Genomic DNA, 26,729 nt, shown 5'->3' with positions numbered 1-26,729 from the left:
CCGCGTAACCGTAAGGAAGTTTTACTCCTACGAGGCAGGTGAAAAACTGCTCGATCTCCTCCTGACTTAGAGTGAAGCACGCGGGAGGGTAGTCACTTCCGGTCTTCTTGGCCTTTTTGCCTTTGTGACGAGTTTCTGTGTCCTGCTTCGCCTCATCATCATCATCATTAGCGTGAAGCTCCTGCCTGATGCCCATTGATTTCAAGTCTGCCCTTCCTTTCGGCCCATCTTTGGTCCTCTCTGGCATGTTGAGCAGGGTACCAAGCAGACTCTCGCACATGTTCTTCGTGATATGCATGGCATCAAGGCTGTGAGGCACACGATGGATCTTCCAGTACGGCAAGTCCCAGAAAACAGACCTCGTTTTCCATACCTTCAGCAGCGGCTCTGGCGCCTTTCGCTTCTTTCCTGGCTCTGGCGCCTTTTGCTTCTTTCCCGGCAGTGAGCAATCTTTCCAATTTTTCAACAGTTCGTCTATTTCCTCTCCGCTCCTCGTACGCGGGCGTTTTCAGGGTTCGGTTTCACCATCGAACAGATCCTTGCGTTTCCTCCACGGGTCATCGTCGCTAAGCCACCTTCGATGTCCCATGAACATGGTTTTCGAAGACCCGGGATCTCTATCTAGCTGGCGATACGTTGTGTCATCCATGCACCTTACGCATCCAGAAAATCCGTGGACTACCTGCCCCACGAGATATCCGTAACCGAGATAGTCGTGCACCGTCGTGAGCAGTGCGGCTCTCATAGGGAAATATTCTTTCTCTGTGGTGTCCCACGTATTGGCTGGCGTTTTACACAGCATGTCTAGCTCCTCTTTCAGCAGCCCCAGATACAGATTGATGTCGTTCCCTGGTTGTTTCGGCCCTTCAATTAGCATACTCATGTGAATGTACTTCCTCTTCATGCACAACCAGGGGGGAAGGTTGTACATCCACACAAACACAGGCCAGGTGCTATATGTGCTTCTCTGGCTGCCAAACGGATTGACTCCATCGATGCTCGCGCCCAGCACGATGTTCCTTGGATCCTTCCCAAATTCTGGGTATTCGAAGTTCAACGCTTGCCACTGGCTCGCATCCTTAGGGTGACTCAGCATCTTGTCTTTTTTATTTATCTCCGGATCATTTCCGTCATCTTCCCGCTTCTTCTTCTCCCTATCGGCGTGCCAACACAGGAGCTTTGCTACCTTAGGGTCCGCGAAATACCGCTGCAGACGAGGAGTGATCGGAAAGTACCACACCGATTTTCGAGGAGCTTTCTTCCTCTTCTTGTATCGAGTGACGCCGCACACCGAACATATGGTAGACTCTGCGTGCTCGTCCCGATAAATGATGCAATTGTTCATGCACACATGGTATTTCACGTGCGGTAAATCCAGAGGACACACGATTTTCTTCGCCTCCTCAAAACTGGTCGGGCACTTGTTCCCCTTGGGAAGACGTTCATGCCAGAATGACATGTTCTCGTTGAAGCATGCGTCGGTCATTTTGTGTTTTACCTTCATCTCCAGAGCCATGAGCGTTACTTTCAGGCGGGTATCCTCGGGCCTGCATCCTTCATACAATGGAGTAACCGTGTCTATCTCCAGTTGATCCAGTTTGGCTTTCTCTCGGGCGGCAGCTCTTGCGTTATCCGTCTGCTTGAGAAGCAGCTCTTGAATATGAGGGTCCTGCACCCAGCCTCCATCGTCGTCTGCTCCGGCATCTTCATCTTCATGATCATGCCCTTCATCTTGATCTTCCTCATCATCATGTACGACATCTTTTACATGATGACTGTGTACAGCATCACCATCGTGATCATGTCCTGGAGATTCTTCGTCTTCTCGCTCGCCCTCGCCGCGGTGGTACTTGTCTTGTTGCCCTTCCTCATTTCTTGCCCGGCCCCCATGGACGACTTCATAGTCATCTTCATCACCTTGCCACCGATAGCCATCCATGAAACCACGCAAGAGCAGGTCGTCCCGCACCTGCCCGGAATCCGAGTCCGCAATAAGGCTCTTCAGCTTGCATCTTCGACACGGACATCTTATCTCCGTCTCGTTCTTTTGAAGCATCTCGGCCTTCGCGGAGCTCAAAAACCTATTCACGATGCCTTCGGTCATCGTGCGGACCATGGCCGCCTGCGGGGTAGAGCAAAACGATATTTTAGAACCAAGAAAAAATTTGGCATGACCTTCCCTAAAAATAGCCCAAAAAGAATGCATAGTGCCAAAATTCTCGCCGAAACGGAAATGAATCAACATTCCGGCAAAATATTGGCAACTATCGCATTTCAAATACCGGTTAACGAGGACATGTATTAGGGGTAGGGTAACAGGCCTGACCTAAAGGCCCTACCCATGGACACAGTATACTTTGTACTGGGCCCCTGGGCCAGATCGCCGTCCAGATGTACCGCAACTTGAAAGTCACTCGGACGGCGACAACCACTCGGAGCACGGCACTTCACTTGACGAGCTCATTCCACTCGACCGTGTAACTCAGTCGGATATGCAAAGACCAATAGTCAGCATGACGGTTTTGTAGTGGGCAGGCATTATGGCATTGGTGCTCCACCGTGTAACATAATGGGTGAGGGGGTGGCGCACTCTATATAAGCCACCCCCCCACCACTAGACTGGGGGGCTCTTTTCTTCCACCTCTCTCTCTTTCTAACCATTAGTCTCAGGACTTTCTCTCACACATTGTAATCTCTGAATACATACTCAGATAAACAAAGCCTCTCCGGAGCACGAGACGTAGGGTTGTTATCTCCACCGTGAGAGGCCCGAACTCGCTAAAACCACCGTGTCACCTATTTGCATCTCGATAGATCATGCTCCTTTACCCTACCCCCTTTCTATTGTCGGAATCGTTCCCACGACAGTTGGCGCCCACCGTGGGGCATGGCGTCTATCAAACCATGATGTGAATGGTTTGTAGCAATTCTTACATCTATTCCCTATTTTACTTATGATGTGTTTCGCCTTTACCAAGAACGGGGTCGTCTTCGGCCTCGTATGCGAACGCCGTTGCCGCTCCTCGACGCATGGTCACCACACGTGCGGACGAAGATGCGAAGGGATCGATCCCATCCAGCTCCCGGAGCGGTGACATGCTGCACAACGCTCGCCCGCCTGGTGACGCACTTGTCGGCCCCGTGCCGCGTTCGCCGGCCCAGCGCCGTACTCGCCCATCCCGCCGCGCGCTCGCCGGCCCCACGCCATGCTGGCCGCCGTGTGACGAGCTCGCCAACCTCGCTCCATGCTGGCCGCCCTGCGACAAGCTCACCGGCTCGCCGGCCATCTCTCACATCTCCAGCGGCACGCACTGCCTCATCGCATGCGCTTGTTTCACCTGCATCGTCTGCATGGAGAGAAGGTAACCCTCTAACCCAAGTGCAGGTCATGGGCCAGTTAGCATTTCATTATGATAATTCCCTCATTAAGCAGCCAATTAGGAGAGGGTTCCGTTACCTAATTACGGTGATTGATACCCCCGCTTTTCCTGCAAATTAATGGCTTAATTGCCCATCATTCGGTTTCCACACCGATTAATCCATACATGCATGCACGGCCATATGTGGTCTTTAATCCCTGCAAAATACTAGCATCCATGCATGCATGCACGGCCATCTGTGGTCTTTAATCCCTGCAAAATACTAACATCCATGCATGCATGCATGGCCATCTGTGGTCTTTAATCCCTGAAAAATACTAGTAATATCCATGCATGCATGCACGGCCATCTGTACTCTTTAATCCTTGCAAAATAGCGTCCGTGCATGGACACTTTAGTCCAGCAAAAAATATTCATGGATGTACCAACTTGCAGGTTTGTTAAGACGAACAATGTCGATTGACTAACTCGCCATTTATTTCACTCGGCTGATGGTGTGGCGACCGGATCGCAGCCCAACTGTGATTCACTCGATCGATTCACCTTTTCACTCGACCGGCTAACGAGCAGGTTCACTCGACCAGCTAGCCCGGAGATGATTTTTGCACTCTGGACAATTAACATGCAGGCTACTCGGTTGGTTGGCTTCAACATGCTGTCACCAGCGCCATCCACCTCGTCGTTGTTTCCGGCTTTGTCTGTGAGGCCATCGTCGAACCTCCACACACGGTCACCAGCACCATCCGGCTTGTCGTAGTCTCCAGCCTCATCTGCAACGCCTACGACGAACCCGGCGGAACAAATCCCCAGCCACTCGATAAAGGATTAAGGACCTTATCCTTTCCGATCATTTTAAAATTTAGTTCTCAAATTACTGTACAATTGCTTAACAATCTCTTTTCTATTCGAACCCAGGTTCACTCGGATGAGACTAAAGCACACTTAAATAACCATCCACTCGAAAAAGTCGCGCGTATGCTCAGACGAATTTACACGGATGGTTAACAAACCACTACGGTAGTCGGATAAAGACGTTTTGGTCCAGCAACCACTCGGACGCCCCGTGCGTCACCACTCCATGGGACGCGTCTACGTCACTCGGACGCCCCGTGCGTCACCACTCCACGGGACGCGTCTACGTCACTCAGACGCCCCGCTCGTCGCCACTCCACGGGACGCATCTACATCACTCGGACGCCCCGCACATCGTCACTCCGCGGCATGCCTCTACAACGCCCGGACGCTCCGCGCGTCGCCACTCCGTGGGACACGTCTACATCACTCGGACGCTCCGCGCATCGCCACTGCGCGGCATGCGTCTACTTCAGTCGGACGCTCACGCATCGTCACTCTGCGGCACGCGTCTACATCGTCAGGATGTTACGCGCGTCGCCACTCTGCGGGACGCGTCTACATCACTCGGATGCCCCGCACATCGTCACTCCGTGGCACGCCTCTACAACGCCCGGACGCTCCGCGCGTCGCCACTCCGCGGGACACGTCTACATCACTCGGACGCTCCGCGCATCGCCACTGCGCGGCATGCGTCTACTTCAGTCGGACGCTCGCGCATCGTCACTTCGCGGGACGTGTCTACTTGAACGGCCGCCCCGCGCGTCGCCATAGGTTGGTCACCTCATAACCACTCGGCCGCCCCGCGCGTCGCCATCGGTTGGTCACCTCATCACCATTGGGCCGCCCCGTGCGTCGCCATCGGTTGGTCACCTCATCACCACTCGGCCGCCCCGCGTGTCGCCCTCGGTTGGTCACCTCATCACCACTCGGCCGCCCCGCGCGTCGCCATCGGTTGGTCACCTCATAACCACTCGGCCGCCCCGCGTGTCGCCATCGGTTGGTCACCTCATCACCACTCGGCCGCCCCGCGCGTCGCCATCGGTTGGTCACCTCATCACCACACAGATTTTAACAGTTTTTTCTGAAATAATTGTTGTTGCTTATACTTGTAACCAAAATCCCCCAGTGGGTGACTTAGCTGCGAATCTGTTTCGCCAAAGTTCGAAAAATCCTACCGAGTGATGAGCCAGCCTCTCACTCGGGGGCTTAGCTGCAGTCCAGTACTCGCCTAAGTTTGAAAAAATCCTACCGAGTGGAGAGCAAACCTCCCACTCGGGGGTTTAGCTGCAGTCCAGTACTCGCCTAAGTTTGAAAAAAATCCTACCGAGTGGAGAGCAAACCTCCCACTCAGGGGCTTAGCTGCAGTCCAGTACTCGCTTAAGTTTGAAAAAATCCTACCGAGTGGAGAGCAAACCTCCCACTCGGGGGATTAGCTACAGTCCAGTACTCGCCTAAGTTTGAAAAAAATCCTACCGAGTGGAGAGCAAACCTCCCACTCGGGGGCTTAGCTGCAGTCTAGTACTTGCCTAAGTTTGAAAAAATCCTACCGAGTGAAGAGCAAACCTCCCACTCGGGGGCTTAGCTGCAGTCCAGTACTCGCCTAAGTTTGAAAAAAATCCTACCGAGTGAAGAGCAAACCTCCCACTCAGGGGCTTAGCTGCAGTCCAGTGCTCGCCTAAGTGTTTGAAATCCTACTGAGTGGAGAGCAAGCCTCCCACTCAGAGGCTTAGCTGCAGTCCAAGGACTCGCCTAAGTAGCCAAAATCCGACTGAGACAAGAGCAAACCTCTAACTCAAGGAGCTGCATCACAAGTATAATGTGCGCTCCATCCCTATCCGCAAGGACACCAAGACGAAGGCCGACTGTCACCATCGCCTCGTCACCACTCGGCCACTCGCGCGCCTTTAGACAGCTAAGTCATTTTACATCCTGTTATTTCCGTCTTCCCGAGTGTCCCGTAATTCACACATCACGTTCACTCGGAGGCCACGCCACCGAGTGTACCTCTACGCTCGACTGCTTATTTTCACATACTTGCTTAGTACTGGTTATGTGACTCACGAATCCAGCTTCCATTTTTTCCCATAGATCATTCACGAACACCATGTGTCGTTCTTCATTTCGAGTTTGCATCACTCCTCCGGGGCTGCAACTCAGTTGAAACACTACACTTCCATTTTATTTGAGCCAGTATTCCAATGAGTTCGGTCGGATCCGTCGCTTCGACAAGTTCGAACGGATCCTTCGCTCTTTCAGACTCTTGCTGGTCAACCAGCAAGCCCCTTGCACTCCCAGCGGGTGTCTATGGGTGTTATTCACACAAATCATTTCAGCACACATCAAATTTCCTCGAGAAATTATTTCGTTGGCTTTTGCCATTTTTACACAAGTTACGTGATCACTCGACGACCCTATGCGCCAACTTCATCGCTGCTCGGACTCGGTCACCGTACCGGTCCTAGCGCACCACAACACCGGCCTTGTCGCTCTGTTGACTTCAAACACATCCAGCCAACCCCTCTGTGGAATCCTCTTCATCGTATCAATGATATAGACCCCGCCAGGCATGAGACAGATAAGTCCCTTTTACAATTAAACTTCACACTTCACTCCTTTGCGAGTTTGCCTCTTTTGAGCATCACTCGGAAGCTTCTCCTCATCTTTACCCGAGTCTGACTCGATGAATTACAAATTATCCATTCAACACTATATTTCTCGTATTTCGACATGTCCGTTGTCGAAGCCTGTAATACGCTCAGGGGCTACACCACACTCGGGGGCTGCATCTCATTTGGAATGACACTCTCCTGAGTAGTCGAGTACTTCATCACCAGTCAGATCCTTCACTTCAACAAGTGCATTCAATCCGCCACTTTGACGAGCTTTATAATCACCCAGACGCTGTGCGCGCTATCTTCATTCCTACTCAAACTCAGTTGTCACGCCGGTCTTGTTGCGTCGCAACCACACTACATCAACCTCATCGCTACATTAGCTTCGAAAGCATCTGGCTAATTCCTTCGAAGACCATTTCAACCACTTGGCTGGACACGTAGTCCTTCACTCGACCACCTCGCGCATCCTCACTCGGCCATCCCGCACGTCACCACTTAGTTGTGCACGTCTTCACCACTTGGCCGCTCCGCTTGTCGCCTCTCGGTTGTGCATGCCTGCACCACATGGCCGCCCCGCGCGTCACAACTTGGCTGGACACGTAGTCCTTCACTCGGCCACCTCGCGCATCCTCACTCGACCGCCCCGTGCGTCGCCAATTGGTCGTGCACGTCTTCACCACTCGGCCGCCCCGCGCGTTGCCACTCAGTTGTGCACGTCTTCATCATTCGACCACCTCGCACATCATGACTCGGCCGCTCCACGCGTCGCCACTCGGTTGTGCACGTCTTCACCAATCGACCGCCCCACGCGTTGTCACTCGGTTGTACACATCATTGCCCCTCGGACACCTCGCATGTCTCCATCATTTGGACATGTCTTTACCTCTACACCCCCAGCACAGGAACGACTAAGTTACTCATATGACCAAACCTCATATCACACTCTGTAGCAAGCTTACCTCTTTCGAGCATCACTCGGGGGCTACGCACAGCCGTTGGCCATGCTGCCCTCAGGGGTTATGCCCATTCGATCAACCCATTGATCGCATCAGGAATATCTTTCTGATCATACATGCTCGTTCCACCGAAAATCTATAAGGGTAGTACTGTCCACTCAGACAATCGCCCAAATCATATCTTGAAGTTATCTTCAGACTGCAAAAGGGTGAAAACGACGCTCCTCTACGGATACACTTGGACATTATCCTAGACTCCAAGGCGTCAGTTTCACAAACTTGGACTCAGAGATGGCATGTGCCGGTGTTCCCCCGGGATAATGAGTGGCATCTCTCCGGAGAGTCAGCCCACACACTAGCCTCATCACTCGCGTTTCATGGCACGTCCATGTCAGACCACTAGTCTATCTCCTCCGGGAGACATACGAGTGCCGCCAAGTTTTTCCTTGCAGTCATCATTACCCCGATCAGTCGGGAAGCACGTCCACTCGGACAAATACCCCTTTCATGCAGAAGGGTGAAAATGAAGCTCCTCTGCGGATACAGTGTACTCTTACAAATACCCCTTTCACGCAAAATCTAACGGTAGAAGTACTAATGGAAAGATTACAACCTGGAGTGTCCAACTTTTTTCTACAGTCGGCAGTTTCAAAGCCGAATTCATTCACCGTGCCGAGAGCGCGAAGATTCACTTGCTTGACCGAGTTCCAGGCTGAATTTATTCCGTGCCGAGTGCACGAAGATCATTCCGACTGACTCAGCTCCAGGCTGAGCTTATTTACCATGTCAAGCACCTGAAGATGCATCCGATTGACTCAATTTCAGACTAAAAGATATTTACCATGTCGACTGCGTGGAGGTTTACCAGGAGACTTAAACCCTCTGCCCGACTCATCTAGTCCGACAGAGGCTCGGGGACTACACCCAGCGGGTGCACTCAGCGTGCCCCCACTGGAAGAGAACTCGGAAAGAAACATTTTGCTCGATGCAAAACCAGCTCCAGAATTACTCGACCTCCGAGTCAGAGAAGAACAAGTTCGATCAGTACCATCTAAGAAGAGTTTTAGTTCTCTCAGACCCCCGCCGACTGCCCGCAGTCGACGGCGGTCTCGGGGACTACACCCAGTGGGTGCACTCAGCGTGCCCTCACTGGAGCAATCTCCACTCGGTACGGCCTGACCAGTCCGAGTGATGAATAACAACAAAAAAGGCAGGCTCTAAGACTCCCGCCGACTGTTGGTATCCACTCGGTGGTATCCACTCAGAACGGTCCGCCCGGTCCAAGTGACGGCCAAACAACAACAAAAAAGACAAGCTCTAAGACTTCCGCCGACTGCCCGCAGTCGACGGCAGTCTCTGGGACTACACCCAGTGGGTGCACTCAGCGTGCCCCCACTGGAATGGTATCCACTCGGAACGGTCCACCCGGTCCGAGTGACGGCCAAACAACAAAACAAAGACACGTTCCAGGCGTGAAGAAATTCCGAGTAATCAGTTACTCAATGCAGGACGAGCTCCAAATGACTCCAAAAAATTGCTATAAGGTGAGTTTAACGCTCCTCCGCGGACCCGTTTTAAGCTCATTTCACTCAGACACCATACAATCTGGAATCCGTCAAGGCAACATGCGGAGATAAGATCGCCGGGTGACCAGAGGGAGTTCATAAGTGCCTCCGCAGCACTCGACTCATCTGGGAATTCACCTCGACTCGACCCGCTCAACCTCGACCAATTCGGGGGCTAGTGACGAGGACATGTATTAGGGGTAGGGTAACAGGCCTGACCTAAAGGCCCTACCCATGGACACAGTATACTTTGTACTGGGCCCCTGGGCCAGATCGCCGTCTAGATGTACCGCAACTTGAAAGTCACTCGGACGGCGACAACCACTCGGAGCACGGCACTTCACTCGATGAGCTCATTCCACTCGACCGTGTAACTCAGTCGGATATGCAAAGACGAATAGTCAGCATGACGGTTTTGTAGTGGGCAGGCATTATGGCATTGATGCTCCAACGTGTAACATAATGGGTGAGGGGGTGGCGCACTCTATATAAGCCACCCCCACCACTAGACTGGGGGGCTCTTTTCTTCCACCTCTCTCTCTTTCTAACCATTAGTCTCAGGACATAGCTCAGGCATGGAGATCTGTTCTCCCCTTTCTCTCACACATTGTAATCTCTGAATACATACTCAGATAAACAAAGCCTCTCCGGAGCACGAGACGTAGGGTTGTTATCTCCACCGTGAGAGGCCCGAACTCGCTAAAACCACCGTGTCACCTATTTGCATCTCGATAGATCATGCTCCTTTACCCTACCCCCTTTCTATTGTCGGAATCGTTCCCACGACACCGGTACCTGCAAACACAAACATATATGCAACACCACAAACACATGCAACACCACAAACATACATAGATCTAGCTAGGCCACAAAAAGTGCATGTGCACGTTGTTGGAGCGAGCTAGGGAGAAAAAAAAAGTATATCTACATCATGAAGATAGCTTTCCCCTTACTTACCTATCAAAAAAAGGTAATTTCACCACTTAATTTTGATGAATCTATGATGAAAATGAGGTGAAGAGGAGGAGGCAGCCGAAAGCTTGGAGAAGGATGTGGAGGAAATGAAGTGGGGAAAGTGAGTGGGTAGGTGTAGCTGTCCAAAATATTTTGTTGGGGTCCCAGGTTACTAATGGCGCACCACTTGCAAATGCGCCATTAGTAACCCTGGTTACTAATGGCGCACCTGCAGGTGGTGCGCCATTAGTAATTTTACAGAAAAGTAAATATATATATATATATACTAATGGCGCACTTTTACAGGGTGCGCCATTAGTAGTTTAAACTAGTAATGGCGCATTGTGAGGCGGTGCGCCATTAGTAGTTTTACAAAAAAAAGAATAAAAAAAATTCAGTACTGGCGCACTCCTTGTCTGGTGCGCCATTACTAGTTCTAAGCCATTACTAGTTCCATTACTAGTTAGAACTAGTAATGGCGCACTTCGGTAGGATGCGCCATTAGTATGTATGTAAAAATGAAAAAAAATATCACTAGTGGCGCACCTATTTTCTGATGCGCCATTAGTGTCTTTCACACTAATGACGCATCACCAACTGGTGCGCCATTAGTATATAGTAGTGGCGCACTACTTTTCTGGTGCGCCATTAGTGTCAATCCTATCTATAGCCCTTTTTCTAATAGTGAGTCCTAAAACATCCCTTCTGTTTGGTAAAAGAATCTTTAAAAGGAACTTTTTCTAGTCCCTATATAAAAAAGTCTCAAATGCGTCGGTTAATGCATGTGCTTAATTACAGGTCGGTTAGGCAGGGCCCACACGACGGACGGCGACGCCGGACCAGCCACCGGCCGCTAGTTTTACGTGCAAACGCGCGGGTATACGACGTACGTACGCGTGGAGCGATACGTGCATGCATGTACTGCACGTCCACGTAGATCGCTAACACCGGCCCCTGGCAGGTGGGCCCATGCCGGTCATGCATGTCGGATGGCTCGTCGTCGGTGCACGTGATTAGTAAGCGTACGTATGCGCGGCTGGTCCGAGAACGGCTGAAGTGGCGGAGCTAGATGCAGACTACGTCTGAGGCTATGCTATGTTGATGATAAATTTATATAATTTTTATGCTTTGCATAAAAAAATTATAAAGAAAGTTGTTTCTAGACCTGAGGCTATAGCTTAGCTGCCTCAGGCCTGTCTCTGTCGACGGCTGACGAACATACTTTTCCGGCCGCCGGCCCACGTCGATCGACGTGCGTATGTCGGTATGTGCATGCGCATTATCGACAGTTTGCATGCATGCATGTAGCTCGTTTTTGCACTACATTGTCGACTGTCAAATCCTTCAGCGCGTTTTTTTGTGATGAGTAGTTCCAATGAAAACTTCAAAAAAAAAGAGTAGTTCCAATGAAGCCAAGTAGCATTTGAGGCAGCACGGTCAACGGACATACCACAAACCAATATTCCTAGGCCTGATAGCTTGCATGCCAGTCTAAAAGTGTCCATATTATTATATTCCTCCTCGATAACAAGGCCAACTTGAGCAGGTACACATATAGTCTCATGACTCTCATAGTGCTAGGTCAATTTTGACTTACGTGTGTTAAACCTTGCACACCAAGTATCGTCCATTCTACCAGCATAATGCCTTTGCATACATGCCATATAAAGTCAGAGTATCATTCCAGCTAAACACGGCAAAGTGTGACACAACTTTGTAACTTCATTTTAGTATAAATGTCTGATGACTAATGTTTGACCCAACACTAAGAGGGTGCTTGGATTCAAGTGATTTATTTTAGTCTGACTAAAAATAGTCTCTTTAAGAGGCTAAAGTTCTAAGCACCCCTAACTAAAGAGGGGCTAAAACTAGTCTCAAGACTAAAATGTTTTAGTCAGGGGTACCCCTACTAAAATGTGGATTAGTGCTCTCTCTCCTCATTTAACTCCTCTCCTTTAACACATGCGAGTTCTGGATTGAAGGGTTTGAAGGATAATAAATGCTCATTAACTTAATTTTAGTGTTTTTAGTATTTGGATCCAAGCATGGGTGAGGCTACCAAATTTTAGTATCACTACTTTTAGTCATGACACTAAAACGTATCCAAGCATCCTCTAAGGCTAAACATGCATGCATGTAGTCATTTTTGTAATTAACTCCATTATATAATGTTACTACTGTCGAGTAGTTACAATTGTAAAGATACGATGCATGCATGATGTCGTTTTGTCCATTGCTTTAATTGATCTTTTTTTCCTTTATTTGGTCGGCTATGCATAAGCTTCGCTTCCTCTCTAAAAACAGTCTTCACAAATGCGTCAAACTAGTGGCGGAGCTACACCTCAGGCCTGGGGCCTGGGTCCGGCTCGTGGCAGGAGTATCCTTCGTTGACTGTAGTGGTCATTGTACATTATTGTAGCAACGAAGCAGGCCTGGGGCCCAGCGCTAGCCTGGCTCCGCCCCTGCGCCAAACCAGGGTGTCCCGACGGCCCCTCCCCTCCTTACATACACCAAGCTCCATCTCCGCTAATGGTTACTGGGGTTGTACTATTCTCAGCCCATTAGAGATCAACTCTAGGTTTTCAGTGTTTTGACACCCTTTGTGTCTTATTGAAGGCAGGTTATAATTGTAAGGGGATTTCTGTCAATGAGAATGCTTTCTGGCCTGACTTCATTAGTCTTAAAGCATCGAGACCCTAATTCTCATCGTGTGTACACGAGCACAAATTGCCAATGGAGATGCATGGAGAGTCTCCTGAGTATATCATGGCCTGCTTGGCCCTGGGACAGACTATAAGGACGACTGGCAAGAAATAGGACGACTACACCAGCACATGCATAATATGCTTCTAGAGCATGCATGCATGGCTAGCGCTCCAAATAATTTTCAGGTTGGAAAGCTTATGTAGCTACACAAGAACAATATTGATGTTTACTCTGCAGTGCCATCTAGCTGTTTGTTGTGTGTGGCCAGCTAAATGTAACTTCCACATCTTGTCCAGACTTGACTCGCGCCTATTATTGGTACACAATGCAAGAACTGATCGATCTGACCTCAAGCATGTGTAGCAGGCTAGCACTTAGTCACGTGACATTGGTCCTACGTGCCAAAGCATGCAGATGATTGGTAGGTGGATACATTGATAGATCAAAATATCAACGGTGCATGTGTACGTACGTGGAGGCAATGATCAACGGGGCGACCATGAAATCAGATCAAGTGATTAACAGTGCATCAAGTTTGTGGCCATCGCTACAGAAGTGCTTATCTTAGACTTATCCTCCTACAAGGTTTTCTTTATGAATGTATTGCCTAGTCTCTTCCATTAGATTGGTTTTTTGATTGCATTGAATAGAACATGCACTTCTACATGGTATCAGACCCAAGAGGTCTTGAGTTCAAAACTCGGCTGACACAATTAAATTCTAGCCACTTTCGGTCCATGTTTAGACTTGAGGGAGCCACACATGAAGGGGAGTGTTTATAAATTTAGTGTCTAGTCTCTTCCATCCAGATCAGTCTTTTGGTTGCACTGGCTAGAGCATGCACTTCTAGAGAAATTCAATGGAACCTCTGTTTTCTTCTTTAATCATAATTACCAAAAAAAATCTACTCCCTTTCTATTATATTTCATGTATTTTTCTTATCAGGAAAAAAAAAGAAATATATCTATTCTAATCTTGCACACCCATGGAACTATGTGAGGGCCAAACCAGGCCATGTCCTGCCCTACTTTTCTGCAAAAATACATATTTGCAACTAGGCCCATCCCACGGACTACGACACAAGTCTGCTGCAGCAGCACAGGTGTAGCACGGGTTCAGTTTGGCCCGCCCAACAACCAGTGTGTAGCCTCGCCACTGATCTCGCGCACACACATATTTGCAATTATTCATCTACCGGAATTTGGATGCAAATTGGATTCCGACTGAAGTATACATTCTATTATTTGAGATACTCCATTAGTAGAAAAAATGTTTATTCTATCTAATTAGCAATATTTTGTTGATTTATTTATTGTTATATGTAATTTATGAAGTTGATACACTATTTAATGATATCATTTAGTTAAATGAAATAATTGGATCTAGAAGTTGGAACTCACGCAATCCATTCGTGGACCCCAATGATTCTCCTAAGCCACAGAAGTAGGGATTCGTGGACCCCAATGATTCGTGGAGCGCTTGTGCCGCATGAAGGGTGTCCTAAAGACGGTCTGCCACTACGAGGAACATTAATACGTATAGAGTTTTACTTTCTTTCCATTTTTTGAATCTCATAAAATAGTATCTTAGAAAACTAAAACTCTTTAAGTATTTCATAAAAAAATAGGTAAGTATTTTAGAAATGAAATCATGCTACTTTGTATGGGATTTGCAGCTGTAAAAACCATTCATTTAATTTTAGAAATGTTCATGTTAATTTAAAAAAGGACTCCCAATTAAAAAATTATTCACTTCTTTATCGAAACAATATGTATATCTTTTCAAAAAAGACTAGTAATAAATGGTAAACCAAAAATATAAAAACTAAAATAAGAAACATATAATGATTTAAAACGCAAAAACAAAAATCAGAAGAAGAAATAAAAACCGAACAAAGTTGGGTCCCTAGGAAAAAGATTACGAAAAAGAAAAATGAAATAAAACAGTAAAAAATAGACCAAACTGGGCTTCAGCCCTGTTCGCCATGTGTGCGATTTGCATGCGCATATCGCCGCAGGAGCTATTACTCGCCCGTACTGATTTTAAAGTAGGCTCGCCTCTGACTGGTCTTACTGGGCCGAGCGGTTTTCAGAAGCTTCCATGACCAGTTTGGTCCGGTTTTAGAAGCTTTCGTGTAGTTATCATCTTTTTTATTGTTTGTAGGTGGTTTTATACCAGATTAGTGGTTTTCCTGGGTTTCCGTTTTACTTTTATTTCTTTTGGAAAAAATACATGCCTACGTTTTTTAATACAAGTTGTACATTTTTTACATACACATGTAAAAAAATTGCTACACTTTGGACATTTTTCAAATACTTGATTTACTTTATTTTGAAATATTTGTTTTGGACATTTTTTGGAATAGATTTAAATATTTTCTAAAATACATGGTGAACCTTTCTTTTCATCGTGTATGCATTTCCAAAAGAATTAATGTTTTATAAACATGTCAAGTACATTTATTCTGAATGGCACAAACCATTTTTGATGAACTGTGCAAAATATTTATAACCGTTTTTAAATGTCACGAACATATTATTTTAAAACGTGTGAACATTTTGTAAAATGTACCATACATTTTTATATGAATGGCATAAATTTTCATTTTTAATTGTTATAACATTTTATTACATTATTTAAACATCTAATAAAATGGCATGGGCATTTCTTGAAATGTATGGTCGTTTTCTAAAAATATGCAAGAAGATTTTTTTTAATACTATCAACATTTTATAAAAGTTGGGCTGACATTTTGTAACAATATTTCAAAAAAAATGAACGTGCTATAAACACTTTTGAAAATTTTAATTTAATGTTTTTCATTTCAGAAATATAGGTAAAATTAATAAAGGAAAAGGAAAGGAAAGAAGGGACAGTAAGACGAACCTTGCACCGTAACGAATGAAAATTTCCTGGGCTGACCAACTACAACATCTCTTAGGCAAGGCGGCCGTCTGTGTCACTACAAGTTTTTTAGGGGAACTGTGTCACTGCAAGTGAGATATAACGGCGCACATATATCCCAACAAGCAGTATAATTCGGCAAGAAGGCCTCAGGCCTGTTATTTGGTCTACAATTTTTGGGCCCTTCTGGCCCTTTGACATATCTATCTTAGGCTGCAATTGCTCAAAAAAAATCTATCTTAGGCTGCCATGAAGCAAAAAGAAAAAAGGTAGGCGTAGGACAACAATATATTATGTAATAGTAATATCTCATTTCAACTAAAAAATACTACTACTGTCACATTTTCCTGTGAAGCCTGGATGTCGCCCAACCTTTCTGAGCCGCAGCCTCCGTGCCTCACTCTAAACCCATCATGATTTGATCACGCCACCCCCCCCCCCCCCCCCCCCCCAACCCTAAAACCAGTTGATATCCTACCTCACCGATGATCTTGGTGCCACATTGTCCTTGACTTCGGGTCGCTCCGGACTTGGCTTCGTCGGCGTGTTCCCCCACTTCTCTAATGCTTGTCATGGAGCCCCCATCTCTGCCTTGATGCTTCGCTCAAAATCGACTAATAGGAATCGATGTTTCAGGCAACTGATGAATAGCAAATGTGTTAGAAAAATCATTTAAATTTTCTTTTCAATAAAAGGGCCGCTCGAGTTATTTGAGAGGCAAAAGTCCTCGATGTCTCTTTCAGCATGTATGTGCGTGCGCGTCATTACGAACCTACACCTTATCTTCATAATTCTATTCAAAGATGCATGCCTTTTGCACCGTCTGCTTGGCCGCGGCGCCTTGACGCCACAACATAGCTATAACGCTTCCGGCTGGGCAAAGGATCATGGGCAGCAACGATGTATGCGTACAAACTAGCATATATAGTATTAATAAGTTGATCTTGTATAAGTGGTTGACTAGGCTAGAAGCAAACATCCTACATACATTTGTGCACCAACATTTGCATACGTGGTAGCATCAAACAATAATTTCTACTACTATATTGAAAGTACGTACAAATAGTACCTCTCAGGCCTGGCTGGGGCAGGTCGATCGAAATGGCATCACGGAGTGCGTCATTTGGTTTCACGATTTATAACAACGTACACACCATGCTACCCTGGAGAGCATTGTTAATTAGGTCTGTCTCCCATTCTTTTGGAACCTCTTGCTGTACTATATAATGATATGTTGAAAAGATATACAGTAGAGTACGTATTCAAGGAGAGCGGTGGTCACATCGATTGATTCATCGCCCAACTAGAGAATGTTGTGGAAACGACAGGCCAGAGAAAAACAAATAGAGAGAGCGTGAGCTTCAATCAAGCAACTAACATCAAGTAATTGATGTAGGGGATGTGACTTATTACTCTATTGGGTGGTGCCGTTCACAGTACATATATGTTGTAGGGCGGAAGCAAAAAAACACGTACTTCCTTCATCGCAGTTACTATTCATCACCCAGGGTGCAGAATAAGTTATTCTTCACCCGAGGTAATCTTACGATCGCTTCATAAACAAATTACGTTTGGAATACAAATAGTTACATTCATATTGATTCACTACATAAAATTTGGTATAAGAAAATAAAAAAATAGGTTATAAGACCAAAAATACCGCATTTTTATGTATGTTTTTACGTTCATAACTTTACATAACATAAAATATTTTTTACGGCGAGTATATATTTTCTTACGTTCTCTTTTTACATATGAAATATGACAAAATTTACGAAATCTAAAAATACGGTGCATTGACGTCAAAATAGAGAGGGGGTGAAGAATAACTATTCCTCACTCAGGGTGACGAATAGCGCGACCCTATATATATATATATATATACATATATATATATATATAAGTGTTATTATTCATCATCCAGGGTGCAGAACAAGTTATTCTTCATCCGAGGTAATCTTACGATCATTTCATAATTAAATTACATTTCAAATTCAAATAGTTACATTCCTATTGATTCACTGCGTAAAATTTGACATAAGAAAATAAAAATATAGGTCATAAGACAAGAAAATTTGCAGTTTATGTATATTTTAGACTATGTTTTTATGTTTGTAATTTTACATAACATAAAATATTTTTTACGGCGATTATATATTTTCTTACGGTCCCTTTTTGCATCGAAAATAAGACAAAACTTACGGAACGTAAAATTACGGTGCATTGATAGTAAAATAGAGGGGGGTGAAGAATAACTATTCCTCAACCAGGGTGACGAATAGCGCGACCCTATATATACGTAAAATTACGGTGCATTAATTAAAATACGTCTAGATATATCGATTTCTTCAACAAGTATTTTTGTTCGGAAGGGGTACTACCATGCCACCCCACTGTTGTTGTGCCTTCATCTTACACCACCACAAGGAATGGCTTGCCATTAGCACAACATATATCAGTGACTGTGGAAGATGGGACTGAGTGGTAAGTAGTCGGTAGGATGGAGATGCCAGAGGGGATTGGTAGTGGTGTCAGATTAGACCGTGAGCTATGGAGGGGCCAGGGTGGAGGTAGATACTAAGGGCATCAGCAGTGTGTAGAGGCAGCATGGCCTCTAAAATGGGTCCCACACAGCTGCCTCTAGCCATAGCTAAAATCCCCGTAGTGTATAGCACAACACTCAACTTCTAAGATGGCCCCCACAATAGAATTAAAATAAAGTTTCTCCACAACCGCTTCTATCTTTTCTCCACAACCACAGAGCGGCCACACACAACATACACTAACAAGAGGGGCCATTTGGATTGTTTAATCAATGACGGTTGCCTCTAACGTTGGAGGCGACTCTAACATATTTTCGCTAGAGGCGGCGGATGCAATGTATGGAGGCTGCTTCTATGTGGAGAGAGAGTCCTTAGAGGCAGCAAATTTGACACACTATGGATGCTGAGTTTGGGTCTATATTTACACACCTCCATGACCAATTGTTCTAACCTGGCCGAAGCAAAGGCCAAGTATAGAGCCAATGTGTGCATAAAAATCTAACCCGCGATGAAAGAAAATATTTATCTTGCCAAACACCATATCATTTTTATATAATTATAACAACTAGGTAGACCAATAGTTGAGCCATAAGTTTGGAACCATGCCCAATGCAACCCGTTACCAACATATGTTTGGCACTGTGCAAGGAGGGTAATAATTAGAAGCCACCAAGATGATAAATTGTACAATTCACTAAAAATATGTCACATATCTTATTTTGACTTACTCTCTATCTAGTTGGTTGTCAAGATCAACCTTTTTATACTATGGTATGTTCGTGCAAGTTGCAAGCATGGGCAAATGAACATATTATTCTCTAAGGGTCAAAACACAAAGCCTCAAAGACTCAAAAGGGAAACGGACAATCCTCACTCAATCAAGATATGTTGACACGTATCATATGCATGCAAATGCTATGAACCTGCCCATAGCTATGCAAATGCTATGAACCTACCCATAGCTATCTAACAGATACAATGTACCAAAAAGCCAATCGTGATAATCGGAAGAAAAAATATGAAGCTCCATGGATATATAGGGATGCAAGACCACAGATTAATCTCAAATGAACATAGGATTGACGTTATATATGGATCATCAACTGTAGGAAAAACATAACCAATTTTCTAAATTGTATATGGCAAACAAAAAAAATTAAAGGCCTAGAATACTTTGGGCAACCTCTCACACCTGATATTTCAAAGAAATGGAGTGGATACAATCCACTCCAAACAATTTAAAAGAAAATTGAGCTGCCTTTTCTTTGCCTAGTGCTAGCAAACCGTGTGCATAGTATATTTGACCCCCAAACAGTGCAACCCAAGCAACAAGTAGAAATGTTTTTGTTTTCGACGAACAAGTACAAATGCTCACCTCTAGCTAGCGTGCATGCATATGGACAGGTGTTGGTCTAGCGTTGCGTATTGTCCACAAGACAACTAGCTACACCAAATTAACCAAAAAACAATGGCGGGTTCATGATTTGCAAGGCTGTCATTGTTGGAAATATGCCCTAGAGGCAATAATAAATTGATTATTATTATATTTCCTTGTTCATGATAATCGTTTATTATCCATGCTAGAATTGTATTGATAGGAAACTCAGATACATGTGTGGATACATAGAAAACACCATCTCCCTAGTAAGCCTCTAGTTGACTAGCTCGTTGATCAATAGATGGTTACGGTTTCCTGACCATGGACATTGGATGTCGTTGATGACGGGATCACATCATTAGGAGAATGATGTGATGGACAAGACCCAATCCTAAGCATAGCACAAGATCGTGTAGTTCGCATGCTAAAGCTTTTCTAATGTCAAGTATCATTTCCTTAGACCATGAGATTGTGCAACTCCCGGATACCGTAGGAATACTTTGGGTGTACCAAACGTCACAACGTAACTGGGTGGCTATAAAGGTGCACTACGGGTATCTCCGAAAGTGTCTGTTGGGTTCGCACGAATCAAGACTGGGATTTGTCACTCTGTGTGACGGAGAGGTATCTCTGGGCCCACTCGGTAGGACATCATCATAATGTGCACAATGTGATCAAGGAGTTGATCACGGGATGATGTGTTACGGAACGAGTAAAGAGACTTTCCGGTAACGAGATTGAACAAGGTATCGGGATACCGACGATCGAATCTCGGGCAAGCATCGTACCGCTAGACAAAGGGAATTGTATACGGGATTGATCGAATCCTCGACATCGTGGTTCATCCGATGAGATCATCGTGGAACATGTGGGAACCAACATGGGTATCCAGATCCCGCTGTTGGTTATTGACCGGAGAACGTCTCGGTCATGTCTGCAAGGTTCCCGAACCCGTAGGGTCTACACACTTAAGGTTCGATGACGCTAGGGTTATAGGGAATAGATATATGTGGTTACCAAATGTTGTTCGGAGTCCCGGATGAGATCCCGGACGTCACGAGGAGTTCCGGAATGGTCCGGAGGTAAAGATTTATATATGGGAAGTCCTGTTTTGGTCGCTGGAAAAGTTTTGGGGTTTATCGGTAACGTACCGGGACCACCGGAAGGGTCCCGGGGGTCCACCAAGTGGGGCCACCAGTCCCGGAGGGCTGCATGGGCCAAGTGTGGGAGGGGACCATCCCCAGGTGGGCTGGTGCGCCCCCCCCCCCCACCAAGGCCCAAGGCGCAAGGGAGAGTGGAAGGGGGCAAACCCTAGGCACAGATGGGCCTAAGGCCCACCTAGCGGTGCGCCTCCCTCTCTCCCCCCTTGGCCGCCCCCCTAGATGGGATCTAGGGCTGGCCGCCACCCCTAGGAGTGTAAACCTAGGTGGGGGCACAGCCCCTCCCCTCCCCCTATATATACTTGAGGTTTTGGGCTGCCAGAGATATGGATTCAATCTCCTTCTTGGCGCAGCCCTACCCCTCTCCCTCCTCGTCTCTTGCGGTGCTTGGCGAAGCCCTGCTGGAGTACCACGCTCCTCCACCACCACCACGCCGTTGTGCTACTGCTGGATGGAGTCTTCCTCAACCTCTCCCTCTCTCCTTGCTGGATCAAGGCATGGGAGACGTCACCGAGCTGTACGTGTGTTGAACGCGGAGGTGCCGTCCGTTCGGCACTAGGATCTCCGGTGATTTGGATCACGACGAGTACGACTCCTTCAACCCATTCTCTTGAACGCTTCCGCATAGCGATCTACAAGGGTATGTAGATGCACTCTCCTTCCCCTCGTTGCTGGTTTCTCCATAGATAGATCTTGGTGACACGTAGGAAAATTTTGAATTTCTGCTACGTTCCCCAACAGTGGCATCATGAGCTAGGTCTATGCGTAGTTTCTATGCACGAGTAGAATACAAAGTAGTTGTGGGCGTTGATTTTGTTCAATATGCTTACCGTTACTAGTCCAATCTTGATTCGGCGGCATTGTGGGATGAAGCGGCCTGGACCGACCTTACACGTACTCTTACGTGAGACTGGTTCCACCGACTGACATGCACTAGTTGCATAAGGTGGCTAGCGGGTGTCTGTCTCTCCCACTTTAGTCGGATCGGATTCGATGAAAAGGGTCCTTATGAAGGGTAAATAGCAATTGGCATATCATGTTGTGGTTTTTGCGTAGGTAAGAAACGTTCTTGCTAGAAACCCATGGCAGCCACGTAAAACATGTAAACAACAATTAGAGGACGTCTAACTTGTTTTTGCAGGGTATGCCATGTGATGTGATATGGCCAAAAGGATGTGATGAATGATATATGTGATGTATGAGATTGATCATGTTCTTGTAATAGGAATGACGACTTGCATGTCGATGAGTATGACAACCGGCAGGAGCCATAGGAGTTGTCTTTATTTATTGTATGACCTGTGTGTCATTGAACAATGCCATGTAATTACTTTACTTTATTGCTAACCGGTAGCCATAGTAGTAGAAGTAATAGTTGGCGAGCAACTTCATGGAGACACGATGATGGAGATCATGATGATGGAGATCATGGTGTCATGCCGGTGACAAGATGATCATGGAGCCCCAAGATGGAGATCGAAGGAGCTATATGATATTGGCCATATCATGTCACTATTATTTGATTGCATGTGATGTTTATCATGTTTTTGCATCTTGTTTACTTAGAACGACAGTAGTAAATAAGATGATCCCTCATAATAATTTCAAGAAAGTGTTCCCCCTAACTGTGCACCGTTGCGACAGTTCGTTGTTTCGAAGCACCACGTGATGATCGGGTGTGATAGATTCTAACGTTCACATACAACGGGTGTAAGACAGATTTACACACGTGAAACACTTAGGTTGACTTGACGAGCCTAGCATGTACAGACATGGCCTCGGAACACAAGAGACCGAAAGGTCGAGCATGAGTCGTATGGTAGATACGATCAACATGAAGATATTCACCGATGTTGACTAGTCCGTCTCACGTGATGATCGGACACGGCCTAGTTGACTCGGATCATGTAATCACTTAGATGACTAAAGGGATGTCTATCTGAGTGGGAGTTCATAAGATGAACTTAATTATCCTGAACATAGTCAAAAGGTCTTCGCAAATTATGTCGTAGCTCGCGCTTTAGTTCTACTGTTTAAATATGTTCCTAGAGAAAATTTAGTTGAAAGTTGATAGTAGCAATTATGCGGACTAGGTCCGTAAACTGAGGATTGTCCTCATTGCTTCATAGAAGGCTTATGTCCTTAATGCACCGCTCAGTGTGCTGAACCTCGAACGTTGTCTGTGGATGTTGCGAACATCTGACATACACATTTTGATAACTACGTGATAGTTCAGTTAAACGGCTTAGAGTTGAGGCACCGAAGACGTTTTCAAAACGTCGCGAAACATATGAGATGTTTCGAGGGCTGAAATTGGGATTTCAGGCTCGTGCCCACGTCAAGAGGTATAAGACCTCCGACGATTTTCTTAGCCTGCAAACTAAGGGAGAAAAGCTCAATTGTTGAACTTGTGCTCAGATTGTCTGAGTACAACAATCGCTCGAATCGAGTGGGAGTTGATCTTCCAGAGATAGTGATGTTTCTCCAAAGTCATTGCCACCAAGCTGCTAGAGCTTCGTGATGAACTATAACATATCAGGGATAGATATGATGATCCTTGAAATATTCGCGATGTTTGACACCGCGAAAGTAGAAATCAAGAAGGAGCATCAATTGTTGATGGTTAGTGAAACCACTAGTTTCAAGAAGGGAAAGGGCAAGAAGGGATACTTCATGAAACGGCAAATCAGCTGCTGCTCTAGTGGAGAAACCCAAGGTTGAACCCAAACCCGAGACTGAGTGCTTCTGTAATAAGGGAAACAGCCACTGGAGCAGAATTACCCTAGATACTTGGTAGATGAGAAGGCTGTCAATAGAAGTATATTGGATATACATTATGTTAATGTGTACTTTACTAGTACTCCTAGTAGCACCAGGGTATTAGATACCGGTTCGGTTGCTAAGTGTTAGTAACTCGAAACAAAAGGCTACGGAATAAACGGAGACTAGCTAAAGGTGAGCTGGCGATATGTGTTGGAAGTTTTTCCCAAGCTTGATGTGATCAAGCATCGCACGCTCCCTCTACCATCGAGATTGGTGTTTGCGTTGAGCATAGACATGATTGGATTATGTCTATCGCGATACGGTTATTCATTTAAGGAGAATAATGGTTACTCTGTTTATTTGAATAATACCATCTCGATCGTAGTGATACACATTTTCATGCCAAAGGTATAAGATAGTACCACACAAATGTGGCACTGCAATTTGAGTCATATTGGTATAAATCGCATGAAGAAGCTCCATGTTGATGGATCTTTGGACTCACTCATTTTTGAAAGGATTGAGACATACGAACCATGTTTGTTGGTAGATATGCATGAAGAAACTCTATACAGATGGATCGTTTGGACTCACTTGATTTTGAATCACCTGAGACATGCAAATCATACCACATGGGCAAGATGACTGAAAGCCTCGTTTTCAGTAAAATGGAACAAGAAAGCAACTTGTTGGAAGTAATACATCTTGATGTGCGCAGTCCAATGAGTGCTGAGGCATGTAGTGGATATCGTTATGTTCTTACTTCACAGATGATTTGAGTAGATACTGAGTATATTTATTTGATGAAATATAAGTCTGAATTATTGAAAGGTTCAAGTAATTTCACAATGAAGTTGAACATCGTCGTGACAAGAGGATAAAATGTCTATGATATGATCGTAGAGATGAATATCTGAATTATGAGTTTGGCACAGAATTAAGACATTGTGGAAATTGTTTCACAACCGATACAGTCTGGAATACCATAGTGTGATGGTGTGTCCGAACATCAGAACTGCACCCTATTGGATATGATGCATACCATGATGTCTCTTATCGAATTACCACGATAGTTTATGGGTTAGGCATTAGAGACAACCACATTCACTTTAAATAGGGCACCACGTAATTCCGATGAGATGACACCGTATGAACTATGGTTTAGAGAAACCTAAGCTGTCATTTCTTAAAATTTTGGGGCTGCGACGCTTATGTGAGAAAGTTTCAGGCTGATAAGCTTGAACCCAAAGCGGATAAATGCATCTTCATAGGACACCCAAAACAGTTGGGTATACCTCCTGTCTCAGATCCGAAAGCAATAAGGGATTGTTTCTAGAATCGGGTCCTTTCTCAAGGAAAAGTTTCTCTTGAAAGAATTGAGTGGGAGGATGGTGGAGACTTGACGAGGTTATTGAACCGTCTCTTCAACTAGCGTGTGGCAGGGCACAGGAAGTTGTTCCTGTGGCACCTACACCAATTGAAGTGAAAGCTTATGATAGTGATCATGAAACTTCAGATCAAGTCACTAACAAACCTCGTGGGATGACAAGGATGCGTACTACTTCAGAGTGGTACGTAATCCTGTCTTGGAAGTCATGTTGCTAGACAACAATGAACCTACGAGCTATGGAGAAGCGATGGTGGGCCTGGATTCCAAAATGGCTCGAGGCCATATAATCCGAGAGAGGATCCATATATGAAAACAAAGTGTAGACTTTGGAAGAACTACTTGATGGTCGTAAGGCTATTAGGTACATATGGATTTTAAAAGGAAGATGGACAATGATGGTAAGTATTACCATTAAGAAAGCTCGACTTGTCGTTAAGATGTTTTCCGACAAGTTTAAGGAGTTGACTACGATGAGACTTTCTCACTCGTAGCGATGCTAAGAGTCTGTTGGAATTATATTAGCGATTACTGCATTATTTATGAAATCTTGCAGATAGGATGTCAAAACATTGTTTCCTCGGCGATTTTCTTGAGGAAAGGTTGTATGTGATACAACCGGAAGGTTTTGTCAATCCTGAAAGATGTTAATAAGTATGCAAAGCTCCAGCAATCCTTCTAAGGACTGGAGTAAGCATCTCGGAGTTGGAATGTATGCTCTGATGAGATGATCAAAGATTTTGGGTGTATACAAAGTTTATGAGAAACTTGTATTTCCAAAGAAGTGAGTGGGAGCACTATAGAATTTCTGATGAGTATATGTACTTGACATATTGTTGATCAGAAATGACGTAGAATTTCTGGAAAGCATATAGGATTATTTGGAAAGTGTTTTTCAATAGAAAACCTGGATTAAGCTACTTGAACATTGAGCATCAAGATCTATAAGGATAGATCAAAACGCTTAATGGTACTTTCAAATGAGCACATACCTTGACATGATCTTGAAGGTGTTCAAGATGGATCAGTCAAAGAAGGAGTTCTTGCCTGAGTTGTAAGGTATGAAGTTAAGACTTAAAGCTCGACCACGGCAGAAGAAAGAGGAAGGACGAAGGTCGTCCCCTATGCTTTTGTCATAGGCTCTATACGGTATGCCATGCTGAGTACCGCACCTGATGTGTGCCTTGCCACATATCTAGCATGAGGGTACAAAGGTAATCTAGGAGTAGATCACCAGATAGCGGTCTAAATTATCCTTAGAGGAATAAGGATATGTTTCTTGGTTATGGAGGTGATAAAGAGTTCGACGTAAAGAGTTACGTCGATGCAAGCTTAACACCTATCCGGATAGTTCTGAGTAGAGATACCGGATACGTATAATGGAATAGCTCCAAGTAGAACAGTTATTTGAAATGGCTCCAAATGTAGCATAGTAGTTGCATCTACAAGATAACATAGAAATTTGCGAAGTACATACGGATCTGAATGTTGCAGACCCGTTGACTGAAACCTCTCTCACAAGCACAACATGATCAAACCCAGAACTCTTTGGGTGTTGGTCAC

This window comes from Triticum urartu, chromosome 5, assembly GCF_003073215.2.
Source record: "Triticum urartu cultivar G1812 chromosome 5, Tu2.1, whole genome shotgun sequence".
NCBI lineage: Eukaryota > Viridiplantae > Streptophyta > Magnoliopsida > Poales > Poaceae > Triticum > Triticum urartu.
Note: the sequence above shows the minus strand (reverse complement) of the source record.